The 13,259-nt window shown below is 44.8% G+C and overlaps 1 protein-coding gene across 1 annotated transcript in view; it reads left to right on the plus strand.

Annotated features, from left to right (window-relative positions):
* Positions 1-9,572: 9,572 nt before the first annotated feature.
* Positions 9,573-13,259, plus strand: part of usp40 (ubiquitin specific peptidase 40) — a 142,391-nt gene continuing 138,704 nt past the window's right edge. The window contains exon 1 of the mRNA XM_085984190.1: positions 9,573-9,894. The gene's annotated coding sequence lies outside the window, so the exon portion shown is untranslated. The remainder of the gene's footprint in view (positions 9,895-13,259) is intronic.

The raw sequence follows: 13,259 nt of genomic DNA on the forward strand, positions 1-13,259 counted from the left end.
GCCAATGGTGGAGCAATGAAAATCGGCGATGCACAGGAAGCCAGAATTGGAGGATTGCAGAGATCTCGGAAAGTTGTAGGGCTGGAGGGTGTTACAGAGATAGAGAGGGGAGAGGCCGTGGAGGGTTTTGAAATCAAGGATGAGAAAGATCTTAGCCAATAGCTGAGCGGCACACATTTTATAAAGGCCTTCCAATTTTCCCCATGCCACAAGGGACATATCTGACTTCCGCTTGGTACCTACTCGCAGCTGAGACTGGGGGCTCAACAGACTGGGAGCTGGTCTAGCGACCTTAGGTGTCAACCTTGGCTCTGTGGTAGCACTCTCACCTTTGAGTCAGAAGGTTGTGAGTTCAAATCCCACTCCAGAGACCAGTGCACATAATCAAGGACTAATACTTCAATGCAGTACTGAAGAAGTGCTGCATTAACAGAGATGCCCTCTCATCCGAGGAATAGCCCCTCCTACACATTTACCTGACTGCTGGGGACCGTTTGTTCGGGTCCCTGGCAGTGGCATCTTGTTGCCCAAAATCCTGCTGCCATCTGTTTTTGGTGGTGTTGTTACATAGAACGATACAGCACAGAAGGAGGCCATTTGGCCCATCGTGCCAATGCCAGCTCTTTGAAAGAGCCATCTGTAGTGTATGTAACCGTTCTACCTTTAAGAGAACTATTGTATGTAACCGTCCACCTTTAAGAGAACTATTTTAGGTGTTGCACTACTTTATGTTGGCTGATGTATACTGTAATACCGGTGGTGACCACACCGGTATATAAGTGCTGTGGCAGAATTTATTGGGCAGATTCGCCCTGACCTTCGAATAGTAAAGTCCTGTTAAAGTTACTCTTGTAGTCTGTGTATTACTTCGCTATACAACCCACAGACTTTACAGTGGCGACGAGTTCGATCTTACCCTGCGGCAACAATACTTCTGAAGAAGTAAACGAGCGTCGAGAAGAGGCACCCACCCTCGTCGTTTTGCTGAGAGAAAACTCGAGTCTGCAGACCAAGAAAGGAGGAAGATTTCAAACACGAAGTCTTCCATCAGCAACAGGCACGGATTGTCCCTTCTGCCACGGTGGTGAGTGAGCCGATCAACACGAGAGGCAAGTCGGCCACGGTGACTGTGAGTAAAGGGAAAATAGAAACAAATAAACGGAGGATAAGGGCGGTGCACTCGACCACGGTCGAGGGGGAAAGGAGCCGGACAGAAGTCGGGCCCAGAGGTGCTGAGACTGGGGCAGCGTGGAGCAGAAGCCGCGGTACAAGCGGGCTGGGGAGCGTCGTGAGACGGCTAGACCACAACGGCGAAAAAGGCCGGACAACTACCACGACCACGAGGCGCTGCGACCGGGATCGTAAGGCGCGGGAAGATATAAAAATAAATAAGCCACGGAGAACTCAGCCGCAGCCGGGGAGGAAAGCACCGGACTGCGAGAAGCTGGGAGGCGCGATTGGGGTGAAAAAGGCCAGACAGTGATTGAGGCCACGAAGCGCTGCGACCGGATCGTAAGGCGCGGGACGATATAAAATAAATAAACCGCGGAGAACGTAGCCGCAGCCGGGGAGGAAAGGACCGGACTGCGGGAGGTCTGGGAGAGGCGTTTAAAGCTGCTGAGGGAGAGCCGCGCGAGCGGGAGAGACAGAGCCCGAGAGAGAGCGAGCGAGAGCCGCGCAAGCGGGAGAGACAGAGCCCGAGAAAGAGCGAGCGAGAGCCGCGCGAGCGGGAGAGACAGAGCCCGAGAGAGAGACCGAGCGAGGTTCCGGCCAGCGGCTCACAGCAGCTGCCGTGAAGGACCAGGAGCTGGATCTGTCCGACGCCAACTGGTTGTCCCCAGCGCCGGTTGCCCCTGCCGAAAAGAAGAAGGGGGGGGGAACAAGGAACGCGATCGGCTTTTCTAGCGCGCGCTTCAGAATAAACTGAAGCCGGCGCACAGACCGCAAACCCCGTAAACCAGCGGTCGGCGCCCGAGGGCAAAGCTTACCCTCCCACCAGAAGAAGACAAGCGCGGGAAACCGCCATTTTCGGAGGCGGGGAAGAAGACAAGCGCGGGAAACCGCCATTTTTTTTAAAAAAAAGAGGAAAAGTTAAAAAGTTAAAGAGAAATTCTGTTGTTTCGCAGAGAGATAGTGAGAGATAGTGAAGATGCCTAAGCATGGTAACATCAACAACTTCGATGCCGAGGTGGAAGATTGGGCCACGTACGTAGAACGTATCGAGATATATTGTGAGGCCAATAAAATAGATGATGATGATAAAGCTCTCACCTTATTAAACGCAATGGGGGCGAAGACATACGGGCTATTGAGGCATCTTCTATCACCAGCTAAACCGGCGGATCAGACCTTCGCTAATATTGTTGCTGTTCTGAAGGATCACTTGAACCCCACACCGCTGATGTTGGCGGAACGATTCAAATTTTATGCGAGAACGCAACGGAAAGAGGAAAGCAACGCGGAATACTTGGTCGAACTGCATAGATTAGCGAAATACTGCCAGTTTGGAGGAAATCTGACAGAGGCATTGCGAGACAAGTTCGTGTGCGGGTTGTCGAAGGAAGGAACGCAAAAGCGACTGCTCGAAGAGAACGACATTACACTTGATAGGGCTGTCCTTATTGCAGCATCACACGAAGCCGCAGCGAAAGGAACTGCGGAAATGCAGCTAAAGGCAGCGGTACTCAGTGTGGATCAAATTACTTCGGGTACAACGAAATGTTATCGTTGTGGGAAGACAACACATGACCAGAACCAATGCTGGTTTAAAAACCAGGAATGTCGAAAATGTGGCAAACTGGGGCACATAGCTAAAGTATGCCGGTCAGGAAAGAAGACCAACAACCAAAAAAAGCCATCACAGGAAAAGTACAACAAAGTACACAAGGTGGCTGAGAAGAGTTCAGACGAACAGAATTCGGATTCAGACCCAAACGGCCAGGAACTGGGTAGTCTGAGAATTCACAATGTGAGTAAGGAAGCTGACCTACAAACTATCTGGGTCATGCTAAAAATAGCTGGAGTCCAAGTAAAAATGGAGTTGGACACTGGATCAGCCCTATCAGTCATAAATCGAAGGGATTACAACCGGCTATTCTCACATATACCCTTGAGAGATACCAAGTTCGTATTGCAGACATACATGGGGCATAAAGTATACCCCATGGGAAAGATAAGAGTCAAGGTGAGAGACAGGGGCAAAGAACACCCAGGAATGGACTTATATGTACTACCTGAGGGAGGACCACCACTTCTAGGATGGGAGTGGATCAAGAAAATAGACATGGAATGGCACTACCTAAAAGCAATAACGAGTGAGGACTCGGTGCAGACAATCAGCTCAGACTCTGAAACGGATGACGATAAGTCCAACCCAAGTATGAAAGACAAGGCTAAAATGGACTTGCTGACTAAGGTTGGAAAAACGAAGGTGTGCATAAAGGCTTATGCTCCAGAGGAGAACAAAGTTGCAGAACAGAACTCCACTGAACAGCAACAACATAGTTTGACAGAGGATTCTGAGTCTGTTCAGTTTACAGACATATACATTACTGAGGAACACCGAGCTCGAACTCAAACTTATTTCAAATTACGACAGCAATTAGAGCAATTGAGTTGCCGTCTCGAACAAGAGATGAAAGCAATGAAAAAGTTCTATGACACCGAATGGGAGAATCTGGAAAGACAACAGAAGCAGCTGAGGGAGAAAAGGGAGCAGGAGCGCACAAACCGTCTGCGAGAGGAGGCCAAACGAATCAAAGCTGATTCGGGTTCTGAAGGTGCGTGCTCTAATCTGGTGGAACAAGATGTGCAGCAACTGAAGGCGCTTGTTAGCAGGTTGCAGGCAGAAAAGGCTGATTTGGTCGACATGACTTCCGAGCTCCTACTGAAGTTGGGTGCAGCATCACCGGACGATTCATTTGTGGAAATTCGAATGGTGGAGGCTGCGGATGATGGCAAAGTAGAAACAGCAAAGGAGCCCCAGGGCAAGTTTATAAACAGCCCTGCAGCTAATGGGAAACGGATGATGGCAGAAGAGTTAACAGTCAGCCAACTTCTTCATATGCTGAGGGACAAGACCCTGAAATGGGAAAAACTTGAACACGAGCCTCAATCTTCAAAGAAAAGGGGTTCGGAACTCTCAAAAGTTATTGAAATAGCTGAGGTGGCAACACAGACTGAGAAGACTGCAGCAGAGCCGCTCTTGGAGGCCGAAAGTACGCTGACTCACGTCAATGCAGAACAACAGAATGCTGAAACAGCTACTTCAGTAGAGGGATTGAATAGTCCGATCAATCAATCTCCGAATGAAGTTGAAGTATTGAAATCACAAATGATGTCATTAGTAAAAGACTTGCAGGAAGCCCAGGAAAGCGGGATGAAGCTGAACACATGAAGAAGTCTCTTCAGGAAAGATGTCAGGATTTGGAACAAAAGTTGGCTAACATCCAGCTGGGTAGAGAGGAAATAGAAGACCCTCCCGCTGGCTTAGCTCAGGACGACACCGAATATTACCATGACCTGTTGAGCGACACCGAATATTACGAGGACCTATTCTGCCCAGCTTGTGATGAAAACTCCCAAAGTGCAGAAACCTTGATGAATCACAAAAAGTCTAAGGAACATCGGGAGATGGTGGCGCTACTACGGGAGGAACTGTGCAGGCAGCTGGCAGCTGACAGTGGAGCCCAGAGAGTCTCCAAGAAGCAGAAAAGGAAAAGACGAAGCAGAAAATAATGACCATCTGAACCATTATCACCTCTACCAGACCACGCACGTGCTCCCTCCGAATGGAGCCAAATCAGTTGGAAGTAGAAAAACTTCCCAAGGAATCCAGTGGTTTTTAAAAGTCAGCAATGCTGGTTCAGAAGTGACGGAAGTTCAAGCTGTTAAGTTTAGGGAAGGACTATTGGATGAGTCACTCCAGCAACGTGAACCGACTACACCACCGGGAACTGCTACCCCACGGAGGCGTTGTCCGGACTGAGTTAAGAAGCACAGGAGACGCCTCCACAGAGACTAAATCTGTGAACTGTTTTCCACAGAGACTGAAATTGTGAACTGTTTTCCACAGAGACTATATCTGTGAATTGTTTTACATGAAGTTGAATACATGTATGTTTAATGGAGAATAAGTATGTTGTAAGCTAAAAAGGGAGGATTGTAGTGTATGTAACCGTTCTACCTTTAAGAGAACTATTGTATGTAACCGTCCACCTTTAAGAGAACTATTTTAGGTGTTGCACTACTTTATGTTGGCTGATGTATACTGTAATACCGGTGGTGACCACACCGGTATATAAGTGCTGTGGCAGAATTTATTGGGCAGATTCACCCTGACCTTCGAATAGTAAAGTCCTGTTAAAGTTACTCTTGTAGTCTGTGTATTACTTCGCTATACAACCCACAGACTTTACACCATCCAATTAGTCCCACTCCCCTGCTCTTTTCCTGTAGCCCTTCAATTTTTCCCTTTCAATTATATATCCAATTCCCTTTTAAAAGTTACTATTGAATCTACTTCCACCACCCTTTTAGGCAATGTGTTCCAGATCACAACAGCTCACCATGTAAAACAAATTCTCCTCATATCCCCCCGGTTCTTTCGCCAATTACCTTAAATCTGTGTCTTCTGGTTACTGATAAGGAAACAGTTTCTCCTCATTTATTCTATCAAACCTTTTTTGTTGAGGGAGGAATGTTGGACACTGGGTGAACTCCCGGCTTTTCTTTGAATAGCGCCACTGAAGCTAGCACGGTCAGGTGAAGAAAAAAAGCCTCAGCTGAAGAAAAGAAGACTGCACTGAGGAATACTATCCTCTTCAAATTTGTACAGCCAAGATGTCATTAAACAATGTGCTTTTGTCAGCAGTCTTTTTTTATGTTTGTTTCAAATCAGCATGAATTTATAATCTGCATTTCTGAACTGGAGAAATAAGCTTCATTACTGCAAGATGTGTTGCTATTTAATCTCTGTTCCATTTCAGGTATTAGTGTCTCCCTCTTTAGTTATTATCAGCTCCAGGTGTTTGCCCAGCACCCTCAGAAAAGTCTTATTTGTCACAGCTCTTTGCAACAACACTGCAGAATGCTTCTCATTTAATCTTTATTACTGGAAAGAAGATATGGAATTACGTACAAAAGTAATTAAATCCCCCCACCCAGTGCAGAGGCCCGTCGTGTGATCTATAAATCAAAGGCATCCGCATCACGCTGCATGTACAAGCGTCTATTCCCACAGGCCTGCGGGCACCCTTGAAGTATTAGTTTGATGTAAGTTAATATTTTCCAACATGCTGCATGCAAAGCCAGCCAGCTTTCAGAACTGCAGATGAAGAGGGAGGCAGGGCATATCTTGCCAAGCCTCTCCCATAGAATTTTAATGTATTTTTTTTTTACTGTCAACAATATCTCACCACAAAAGGACTCTGCCCATAGCCTAGTATGACTGCCTAATGTCATACTAAACCATACAACCCTGGAAGGTCCCAGGCTCTCTCAGCTGTGGCTCAGCTCTCATCTCCGAGTCAGAAGTTTGTGGGTTCAAGTCCCACTCCAGAGATTTGAGCACATAATTCAGGCAGACACCCCCCAGTACAGCACTGAGGGAGTGCTGCACAGTAGGAGGTGCCGTCTTTCAGATGAACCAAGGCCCCGTCTGCCCTCTCAAGTGGATGTAAAAGATCCCATGGCACCTTCTCAAAGAAGAGCAGGGAAGTTCTCCCTGGCCAATATTTATCCCTCAACCAACATCGCTAAATCAGATTATCTGGTCAATATCTCATTGCTGTTTGTAGGAGCTTGCTGTGTGCAAATTGGTTGCCATGTTTCCTACATTATAACGGTGACAGCACTTCAAAAAGTACTTCATTGGTTGTAAAGCGCTTTGGGATGTCCTGAGGTCTTGAAAGGTACTGTATAAATGCAAGTCCTTCTTTTCTTTCTCTATCCCTGGTCTTTGCTAAGTTAGCTGGCCTCAGCTAGCTTGATGCTGGGGCACTACAATTGACCTCAATGCTCCAAGGTTAGAAAGAAGGAAATCAGTTAGGTCGCCCAGTATTGATCACTATCCAGTGATCCTTTCGAGAAAATGGACATGTATGGACATTTGCTGTTTTATGGATTGATTCAGCAATGAGCTTTATGGTCAAATAAAATGACAACACTTTTTGTTTCAGCTCACACCTGATGAATGGCCACTTGGGTATTGCACCTCAGTACCTTCCGAAAAAGATGGGAGGTTAATAAGTATTGTTCTGTTAAGCACCCCCAGTTCATGTCTAGCACAGATTTGATGCAAAGTAAAGTCCTCCATACTCTTCCACATCAAACATTCCCAGACTGGGTATAACATGGGTTAAAATGCAGAATAGAACTCCCTGTACTTTGCCTCAACAACATACCTTCCACTTTAACCTCTGAACAGTACCCCCTAATGCAAGAGTGTGACATTTTCCATTTCCCACACCAACACTTGCCTGCGTCAGATTGCTAATTAGTGCTGAGTTATCCTCCTTTTCTGAATTTCTACAGCTGCAGGAACTCATGGTGATGTGTTTGAACTTCAAGAAAATGAAAAATCCACTTCCTCTACCTACATGAGATAGAAACAACAACAAAAAAGTGTGTGTAATGAAAGTGCAACAGGGCAGTGTCTTGAGCCTCTTGTATTTTGGTTTCTGTCATGTGTTTCCTCTCTGGGTACAGATGGAATGGGAGACACTATTTTAGAGACAGAAGTAGATTATCTAAATACAATGGACAGCAGGTTATGAACTTGGTTTACCAAATAGACCACCAAGCACATTGACAAGAAGTCACTGGTACACAGTGCATGTGCTTTCTTCAGCCTGTGTCGTTAGCAAATCATCAAGCAAAGAACGAAACTAGTTGTCATACACACTATACTATACTCACAAAGTAGAGTGTGACAAACACATAAAAATTCAGACCAACAGGGTGAAAAGAAAGACATGCATTTATATAGCACCTTTCACAAATTCAGGGAATCCAAAACGAGTTGCAGCCAATGAAGTACTTTTGAAGTGTTGTCACTGTAGTAATGTAGGAAATGCGGCAGCCAAATTACGCATAGCAAGCTCCCACAAACAGTGATGTGATAATGACCAGATAATCTGCTTTTGTGATATTGGTTGAGGTATAAGTATTGGCAGAACACTGGAGAGAACTCCCCTGCTCTTCTGCGAAATAGTGCCGTGGTATCTTTTATGTGTCGGCAGTGTAGATGAAAGCATAAAATTACATAGGGATATTGATAGATTAAGTGAATGGCATAACTGTGGCAAATGGATTTCAATGTAAGCAAATGTGAGGTCATCCACTTTGGACCTAAAAAGGATAGAGCAGGGTACTTTCTAAATGTTGAATAGCTAAAAATAGTGGATGTCCAAAGAGACTTGGGGGTTCAGGTACATAGATCATTAAAATGTCAGGAACAGGTACAGAAAATAATCAAAAAGGCCAATAGAATGTTGGCCTTTATATCTAGAGGACTAGAGTACAAAGGTGTACATGATATGCTGCAGTTATACAAAACCCTGGTTAGACCACACCTGGAATACTGTGCGCAGTTCTGGGCACCACACCTTAGGAAGGATATTTTGGTCTTGGAGGGAGCTCAGGGTAGGTTTACCAGAATGATACCCGGACGTCAAGGGTTAAGTTACGAGGAAAGATTACCCAAATTATGGTTGTTTTCCCTAGAATTTAGAAGGTTAAGAGGTGATCTGATCAAAGTCTTTAGGATATTAAGGGGAACAGATAGGGTAGATAGAGAGAAACTATTTCCACTGGTTGGGGATTCTTGGACTAGGGGGCATAGTCTAAAAATTAGAGCCAGACCTTTCAGGAGTGAAATTAGGAAACACTTCTACACACAAAGGGTGGTAGAAGTTTGGACCTCTCTTCCGCAAACGGCAATTTATGCTAGGCCAATTGTTAATTTTAAATCGGTGATTGATAACTTTTTGTTAACCAAAGGTATTAAGGGATATTGGCCGAAGACAAAGGTATATGGAGTTTGATCGCAGATCAACCGTGATCTCATTGAATGGCAGAACAGGCTCGAGGGACTGAATGGCCTACTCCTGTTCCTATGTCCACCTGAGAGGGCAGGGTCCTCGGTCTCGTCTCATCCGAAAGACAGCACCTCCGACAGTGCAGCACTCCCTCAGTACTGCACTAAGGTGTCAGTCTAGATTTTGTGCTCAAGCCTCTGGAGTGGGACTTGAACCCACTACCTTCTGACCCAGAACCGAGAGTGTTACCAACAACAACAACAACTTGTATTTATACCAGTGAACCTTTATTCTGTTTGATAAAAAATATACCAATGAATTAAGTATACATATTTTTTAAATTTAGGTGATCGTTCAGGAAAAGAGGGTGAGTTGGAACTGCTTCACAGCTCCGCCTCTTCAAAGATTGCCTTGTTTCTGAACCTCATTCTGTACCCACACAGGCCGCTGGTTATTGTAGTTCTCCTTACCCGCTCCGTCCATTCAAAAACCAGCCGCCGACTACAAGTCCCGGCGTGCAGCGCGGCCGCGCAAGCGCAGTGGCCGGGGCTGTGCGGTGATGGCCGCTCGGAGGTGAGACCGAGTGCGGTTCCCAGGGAGATGCTGTTACTCCGAGTTAAGTCTCCGTCAGGCACTCACTCTCGAAGCTCCCCCCCTCTCCCCTTCCTCCTCAGACAAAATTTAAATAATAATAATAATCGCCCCTCGGGTTGAAGTGAGTGCCCCTGGGCCGGAGTTGGGCCTCTTTAAATTTGTTTTTTCTCGAAGCTTCTGCCAGTTGTGGATGGAAGTTACAGGCTGGTGGAGGTATCAGTGAAGTTACTGCACTAACCTCCTTGTATTATTGATAGGAATGGTAAGAGTTTCTTTTAATAATGTCTATATACATGCCTTTTACTCTTATCGGCACTGATGAAACCAGAGGCACAGAGAGGCGTCAGTCACTGCAGCATTTCCCTGTCTGTTATCTCTCCCCTGCATTTACAACTTGGGACTTGAGTCCAACACACACTGCAGTTTAAATGTGTGACCTGTTTTGATTCATCTCCCTCTGATAAGTAGTCATAGGCCCCTATCTCCTGCTTTTTGATCATTAATCTCACTCCCACTGCTTGTTCTGTTCAATGCAGATCCACATCTTGATGTTAAATTGTCTGCTGTCTGTGCCGTGACTGTTGAGCCTTTGATCAGTTTTTTTAATTAGTTGGTTAATCTTGTCTTTTTCTCTTTTTTTTCAAACTTTTGTTATTCACCAGTCATATTACCCAAAAGCCTTCTGCCCAATTTGAATTATCTCTTCCATTTTTACTAAAACAAATCAAGCAATTGCATTCTAGCAAATAAAATCACCCAAGAATACACCCACAATGACAATTCCACCTTCGTATAAATCTTAAAATTGCATTTAACACAAAATGAAAAGTTCCCCCAAAAAAGCACAAACTTAGCTCCAACAATATTGTTCTACAAACAGCATGCTACAACTCACTAGGGCTGTGAACAGCCTGGGCTCTGGGTTCTTTCCACCTCCTATTCCTTTGCCTCTCATCCATCCCACCCCTACCATATCTTGTAATCCATGTTGAGCCAACTGGAGGGATTTGCAAATAAGAATTAGGAATTCAGTCTGTTGGGTGACAGATCTGTTGGAGGTTGATGAGGGAAGGCGTGATAGGGGAGTGAAGCTGCAGGATAGGATCTGGGCAATTAAGTTTTTAACAATTTACAGTTTACGTAGGTTGGAGCATGAGAGGGCATCAAGGAGGCAGTTGAAGAAGTCAAGCCTAGAGTTAATCAAGATGTACTCTGCAGAAACAATATTTAATGAATGTGTAATCAATCTATGGAACAGGCTCCCTAGGGAGACAGTGGAAGCAGTCAGTATTGATTAATTCAAATGCTAATTAGATAGATTCCTTTCAGAAAATAATATTTTGGGGTACAGTTTATGTGTAATTTGAGGCACGATGTGTGGTAAATGTATCAGGCTTGGGAGGAACAGGTGACTGGACCAATGGTTCCCAAAGTTCCACCACAGGGATTTTCCTCGTGTCATGTCTGGATCTGTTGTAGTCTAATTGATAGAGATTGATTGCCATGATTAGTCAATGTTAGAATATTTTGAAGTGGCTTAAATGGTCAAAGTATCCCAGCATGCTTTGCTTTAGCATTTTAGCCAGAGAGCCAATGTGGAGGAAAGGGGAAATATATGAACAAAGCCAGTTTGGAAACTCAAAAGACAGAGAATGATAAACAGTCGGGTCAAGAGACAGCCGAAAGTGAGATAAGGGGGCAGTTGCTAAGGCACCATATATGAAAGCCTGCAAGGCTACTTGGCCTACGCGTTTAAAATACAATAAACAAAGCGTGTAGAACAGAGCTGAAGGTCGAAAGATTAGAAGTGGGATAAACACCTAAATACGTGGCCTCAACAAACGTGCACCTATGTGTACGCGTAGGTGCAGCCCAAGGTAGCCAAATTATATAAGAATGAGATTTGTTTCCTCAAAGTTAGAATGCTCTTGGGACAGTCTGAAGTCCATTTGCTGTAACGGTGATCCACAAAGGTTAGAAGTCTGACCAACTTGAACGAGACTTTGTGAAGAAAACAGGTTTTATTAATTGCTCGCCATTTAATACTGTAGAACAGTTGTATTAAAAAAGGTTCTGTTATTAGTCAGTATATATTAAAGTTTGTTGTTTATAACCACTTGGGCCTGAATTAAGTGGAGGTTATTGTTGCCAGACTAACAACCCTTTGTTGTGACTGTAACCGCAGGAAATCCGCTAACAGCCAACAATTCCATTATCGTTGAATCTTGCAACTACCAGGATGGTAGAAAGTGAAATAGATGGACTTTGGTCCTTTTTCGTCTAGCAATTCCTATGTTGAAATGGGTGTTGTATGTGATGTATAGGATATAAAGTTTGAAGCTCAGTTCACACCTAGGTTGTGAAACATCACGTTCAGCTTGAGCAAACAGCTAGGGACAGGCACAGAGTCTGGGGCGATGTGGAGTTTATGGAGATGCCAAAACTTTGTTTTGGTCTTGCTGATAAGTTGGAGGAAATTCTGGATCATCTCCCACTTGATGTTGCAGAGTATTCAAAATTTGTTGTCATCAGTTGCAACAGTTTCTCAATGATGCAAAAAATTATGCAACAAAAAATCACGGTGGCATGTAGTCTTGTGTGGTGATAGAATGGTAGAGTTGGGTGTTGTCTGTAGATATATGAAAGCCAATGCATGGTGCCAGCGAGGGGCACCATATAGACTAAGAACAGGATGGTGCCCAGGATGAGAAACTCCTAATGCAGGGGTAGGAGAAGAAGCCATTGCAATAGTTGTGCTGCCAAGTTAGTTGGGGGTGGAACAAAGTGCGTGATGATGTGAATGACAGACGAGAGAAGCTGATGGTCAACCCTGTCGACACGATGGAGATGTCAAGGGGACAAGTGTAACACGCCATGGTGGCAGTTACTAAAATTATCCATAGTGACTTTGACCAGTATTGTCTCAGTTATGCGGGCAAGGGTGACCGCCAGATTGGGGGGTTCGTACAGGGGGGCTGATTGGATAAGTGGGCATGGAGATGGGTGGTGACAACACATGGGTGCTGACAACACACTTAAATGGGAAAGGGAGGTTGGAGATACAGCTATTCTTAGGGAGAACCGAGCAGTTATGAGTGGGCATTTTTGAGGAGGGGGGGTGATGACAGCAGTTTTGAAGAGCGGTGGAACAGTGGCTGACAAAGTCGTTAAGCATTGTTCAGTCAAGGGATGGGTTTTATGGTATTGTGATATTGAGAATGGGTCTTAGAGGAGCTAAGCTTGATGAGGACTCGAGGAAGCTGATGGAGAAATTCTAGTGGTGTAAGATTGGAAGGGACAGGGTTGGACATGGAATCATAGTTTAGTTGCACTGTCAAGTCTTGCCAAGAAGATGTTCTGTGCACATATGATTGGAAGAATTGAGGTTCTTTTGTCTAAATATTTAGTTGAAGTACATGTTTGCTAATTTGTTGTTTTGCGTTATTACTCTGTGATAAATTTTCATGCTGGATTTTCTTTTTTTTCGGTGGTCCCAAACGCTCAGTGTTGGGCCCAAACCAGAAGTGTGCATTTTATGTTGAGGTACTGAAACTAAGATCTTCTGGTGGGTAATTTTAGAGGATTAAATTTAATTTTTAATGACAAAATAAAACAAAGTAAGCTATG

This window comes from Somniosus microcephalus, chromosome 4 (assembly GCF_052327205.1).
Source record: "Somniosus microcephalus isolate GS21.2 chromosome 4, FLI_Smic_1.0, whole genome shotgun sequence".
In the NCBI taxonomy this organism is placed as follows: domain Eukaryota; kingdom Metazoa; phylum Chordata; class Chondrichthyes; order Squaliformes; family Somniosidae; genus Somniosus; species Somniosus microcephalus.